The sequence below is a fragment of the Hipposideros armiger genome, unplaced genomic scaffold (genome assembly GCF_001890085.2).
Source record: "Hipposideros armiger isolate ML-2016 unplaced genomic scaffold, ASM189008v1 scaffold_51, whole genome shotgun sequence".
Classification (NCBI taxonomy): Eukaryota; Metazoa; Chordata; class Mammalia; order Chiroptera; family Hipposideridae; genus Hipposideros; species Hipposideros armiger.
Genome location: NW_017731401.1, coordinates 292,316 through 297,807, shown reverse-complemented (window position 1 = coordinate 297,807; position 5,492 = coordinate 292,316). Strand labels below are relative to the sequence as shown.

Genomic DNA, 5,492 nt, shown 5'->3' with positions numbered 1-5,492 from the left:
CAGTTGGCTGCAGCTATAAGGATAGTCTGTGGTGAAGCAAACTAGACCACACTGTGTAGAAAAACCGGTGACCTTAGTGTTAATAGCACTGCGGTAAGAAAAATCCAGGGGCTATTTACAAAAACAAATCAATAAGTAGATTTGCTCATTTATAATTTATCCATTGAAATAGTAAGCAAAAGGCAGAGATTCTTTGAGATACTCATAAAAGTTCATTCATTCACATACTCACCCGTGCATTTCTGCATTCGTTCTACCAGTTTTTATGAATACCTTCTTTGTGTCAAAGATAGAGAAGCAGCCTTATAGTTTGGCAAGGAGGTAAACAAAACAATTTCAATAGTCTTACTTAAGCTTATTCGATTTAAACCAAGTAAAATCTCTGTAACTTGTGCATCAAACCCAAAATTTAATAAACGAATCAATCTTCAAGGATTTAACATAAACTCAAATGTCCTTCAAAGATCTATATTTAGCCTAATACTAACAGCACCACCACAGAACTGGTTAGCTGGTCTATAGAATTAACAATGGATTTAAGGAAAGGTAGCCTAAGAAATAGAAAAAGAAATAAATTCCCATGGGATAAGTGTCCCTTTTTTTTTTTTTTTCCCACCAAGAACTTGGCTTCTTGAATACAACCAGAGAAATTTAGAAACCACTTCTGTCTAGTGGGCAAATGCACAGGATGACAGCCTACTTGAAAGTGGGGGGGTGGGGGGACCCTTTAAGATGGGTCTAGGGTCAGACTATTTAAATATCTTTTACTTCACTGAGCTCTTTCTCCTTTGTAAAATGGAGATTATAATATACACTCCCTAGGACTCTTACGAGATAAGCACTCCATACAAGTAAGTTCTAACTGTCATTACGATGCCATCGTCAGCTCAGCATCACATCCTTGTTTCCTCATGTGAAGTCACTCTTTGTTTTTCTAAGTGCTGATGATGCAACAGTCTGTTTGTATCAACTTTCAAATCAATATGTCTCAGATGTCACTTCAACATAATTCAAGGTTTGATTTCTAGAATACGGAATTGTGTTTGAGGTACTATACTGAGGAGGATAAATCAAGTCCATTCCAGAGAACTCCAGAAAGCTCCAATAAAGCAGAGCTCGCATTTTTAGCTAGCCCTTGCTGACTTCAGGCTGCAGTGACTGTCAGAAGGTCTGCCTTAGGATCAAGTGAAACTAAGTCTCTACTTAAGTTCTACTATTTCTCCTTAACTTCTGTAGAACTTACAGAGCTGGTTAATCTAAGCCATCTTCTATATGACAGGTCTTCAAATATTAGAACGCAGCTGTTGTGTCCTAGCGAAGGCTTACTTTCTGTCCGAAATATTCCCAGTAACTTCAACTGTTCCTTACATGACGCCGTTTAGAGAAATGAGTGAGAATTCTCTTTGTTTCCCAGATATTTGTTCACTGTCTTGCAGCTTGTGGTGTTAAAAGGGCACTTTCTTTATACCTCGAGGGGTGGAAACTAAGATCTTGGGAGGGGCAGGAGGCAAGACACACCTCCCCCAGTGACTTGCAATTGCCCTGTTTTAGGGAGTCTAAATCCATGTCTCATAATTACTGTAAACCCAAGAATCTTGGGATCATTGTTATATTGTTCTTCTTTTACCAATAAGCTAAGCAGTAGAAGCCTAAAAAAACCTGATTAGGATGGATTGAATATTAATGTTCTGGTTTTAAATTGCCAGCAGACCTTTCATAAAACAACAGACATTTGATTCATTCTTAATCTACATGGATGAAAGTTTTTTGAAGGCAATTATCATTACAAGTACGGAACTTATCTCTGGCCCTAATTCACAACAGAGTAAAAATAACCACCTGGATTGCTAATACCACAGCTTCCTCATTAGGTTCCCCCAAACCAGTGTCTTCCTATTGCCATTTACTCTTCACAATACTTCCAGAAAAACAAAGCTGATTATGCTATATCCCTGCTTAAAACTCTCTCCTGGCTTCCTTAGTTGCTAAGATGATAAGATAACAATTCCTCAAACTGAGAAACAAAATTCTTGCACCACCTTCCCAAACATGCCTTTCTGGATCTCAGAAAGCTGTTATCCCATTATGCACGCTTCACCATGCTACAGGCTACAATCCTACCCACAGCCAGCTGTGTAACTGAGAGCTTTTAGTCCAGGCATCTTTACAGCTCGCTACTCTTAAGAGTTGAGTAGGCGGGGCCACCAAGACCCACCTACCACCATCTTCTCAGAACCTGTTCTCTCTCAATGCACTTCCCCTAAATCCTCTGAAAATCTCACCAAGTTTAAGACCTTGATCAAATGCTACTTTCTGTGAAGCCTTTCTCCATTTTCCTAGGAAGGAGACTTGACTCAGTCCTGTGTTCTGGTGGTCTTAGGTCCTATCTCTGTAAGAGCAGTTACCAATTTATAATGTAATTTTTATTATTTCTACACTTCTTTTAATCAATTACTTGATTATAAGCTCCTCTGGGGTACCAATTGAGGATTTCCGTCTTACTTTTGTGACTTTAGCACCCACTATTGTACCTGTCACATAATGATAATAAATAATGGTTTGTTGAATGATTAATTAAATAGAATGTTTACTCTGTTTTGGAAAAGAAAGCTGGGCAAAATAAGGTTCAGGAAAAAAATGAAAATGGAAGGAAAAGATGTTACGGTGGATTTGTCATGACTGTTCAGAAGAATTATAAGACTTTGCCAAGTTATAAAAGGTAATTATTTAGTAGACCCTCGCAATCTCTATTTTTAGATCTAAAGAGATGAAATTTTTATGGGCATGTTTGTTCAAGCAACTGCATTAGCTAATTATGATTCTTTGTTCACTTGAAACTATCAGATTTTAAAAAGTAAAACTGGTGCATTTCTTTATTTATTAACAATTATTGAACAGTTTTTTCTCAATCTAAATACTTCATATATCCAGTGTCCAATTTTTTTATTTTTGTAAGTTTCTATGTTAATCTGGCAAAGTAGTTGGGAAAATGTCTGCTTCTATTTAACTGCTGATCTATAATGAGAAAATACTTTTTTCTTTGATTGAGATTTAAAAGATACTGAAATCAACCTGACAGCCATATTCAGTATCTGTTTACAACTGCCTATTTTGGGGTTGTTATAATTCAAGGTACCACAAGTGTTTCCTAATTTAAATATTAACTATATGTGCAGTATCACTCAATATATCATTTATTGCAGCTGCTGGAAATCTTTTAGCATCCTACCACGTGGAATTAAACAAAATCTTCAACTGGTAAGAAATCTTGGCTAGCAACATGAATACTAGCCTCAGGTTGCTTTAAACTTTGTTGATCTCAGCTGCAGACACCTCGACATATAGCAGGAATGTTCTCTCCTCATCAGTTCTTTCCTTAAGGCTGTAATTTCCTTCTTGGATGAGGAGAATGGGTAAGGATTCAGTGTTTATAGCTCTTCAAAAATGAACTTTACTGGGCCGGCCGAGTGGCGCATTTGTTAAGAGTTGGCTTGGGATGCCAGTTCTGAGCAGCAAGGCCCCGGTTCGGATCCCACATTAGGGCCAGTGACACTGCACCCTCTACAGCTAAGATGGTGAACAACACCTTGATCTGGAGCTGGGCTGCTGTGAGTTGCTGGAGATGGCATAGGCTGCAGTGAAGCTGCAGTGGGCTGCCATAAGCTACTGTGAGCAGTCAGCAGCCGGCATGAGCTGCCAAGAGCCGCCGTGAGCGGCTGTCCAGTGACTGGCGACCGATCTGCCTCACCTGGGAAGAGCGCAATGATAACACCAACATGGACCAGTGAAGCAACGTCCTCCACAACTCGACTGAAGAACAAAAAAACAGCAACTTGTCAGTTCCCCTCCCCCAATTCCCCAATAAAATCTTTTTAAAATAGTGAACTTTACTAAGTGCTGATATTTTATAAATAACTGAACCTAAATAAACCTGGAGCTGAATAATAATTTTTTTACTCCTCTATATGGGAGGTGAGGGACTGGGTGCCTTTTGACCTACTCCAAGTTTGTTATTTATTCTAAAGTTGTAAGCCATGTGATTGAAAAACAAACCAAATTGGAATATTTCTTTTTAAAAAATCTGTTTGAGAGAATGGAGGACTCAATTTGAATCAATGGTTTTCAACTAGGGCTAATTTTTCCTTCAGGGGACGTTTGGCAATATCTAAAGACATTTTTGGTTGTCACAATCAGCATGGTGCTACTGGCATTTAGTGAATATGGAAATCCTGTTCCCAATTGTTGTTCTCTCAGAAGTAATGTATCATTTTTCCTCTGGCTACTTTCAATATATATTTTTTCTTAGTCTTAAGTATTCAGTGTAATTATAATGTGTCTGGGTATGGACTTCTTTGGATTCATCTATTTTGGGTTTTGCTGAGCTTCCTGAATGTGTAGGTTTATCTCATTTGCCAAATTTGGGGAGTTTTCTTGCAATTATTTTTTTCCGTACACATTCTTTCTCCTCTCCCTCTCTTTCAGGGACTCTGCTGGCACAAATGTCAGACCTTTTGATACTGTCCCAAAGGACCCTGAGGCACTAATTTTTTTCTCAATCTTTTTTTCTCTGTGTTGTTCAGATTGATAATTTCTATTAATCTATCTTCATTAACAAGGGAGGGAAGGCAGGTGGGGGAATAGACTTTCACTCACTGTGAGGAGTGAACAAAAAAATAATGGGATCTGTTTGAAGTTAAAACGATTAACCTAGTTTTTCCATTTATATATTTGATTAGTCACTTCAAAGACAACTTGGGAGATAAGGCAGTTGGAGCCCATGTGCAAGCTGCCATCTTGCTCAGAAGTTCCCTGATTTCATGTTTTATTCATTTTAATCATCCTTATACTGTATATTCAAAGCATAGTTTTCAAGTGTACCTAGAGAATATGCTAATATCCATTAGTAAATAGCATTTGGAGTTGAATTAGTTAATGAATATAGTTTCCCCACTTCTTTATAGTAAACACTGACTGGTGTACTCTGGGCCAAGTTTCTTTAAGTTTTGAGTTTACAGTAAATAATGGTTTTCTTGTGTCTTATACAATATGCTCATTGTATAAAAATAAGAAATTACGGATAAGTAAACAGAAGAAAATTAGAGTAACTAAGAGACACCCCCTTAAAATAATTTTAGTCCGTATATTTACAAATTTTTCTTTTTACCAAAAATAAGTTTCAAGTGCTTTTCAACTGTTCACAATGTAATTATGGATTTAACTACTAGCATGAGTGTCGGTACCACCATATCATTCATGCTGTGTGACAAAACGTCTAACTTATCTGACATCAGGGTTTTAAAAATTGTATCACTTTCCAAGGCAACACACATATACCATCTCCTTAATGTCTTCTTTAAAAGTCTTTAATAAACCTATGAACTATTAGTGAATTCTCTTATTTAGTAACTCACCTGCTAAATTTATAGCCTGGTTAATCATATATGTCCTGTTGTCACTAAGTAATAACAACAATAATATAAATGCAAGAATAG

The 5,492-nt window shown here is 37.3% G+C and overlaps 1 protein-coding gene across 1 annotated transcript in view; it reads right to left on the bottom strand.

Moving 5' to 3' along the window:
- SRGAP1 (SLIT-ROBO Rho GTPase activating protein 1) overlaps positions 1-5,492 on the bottom strand; it is a 300,419-nt gene that overhangs the window by 130,048 nt on the left and 164,879 nt on the right. The gene's annotated exons all lie outside the window — the stretch shown is intronic.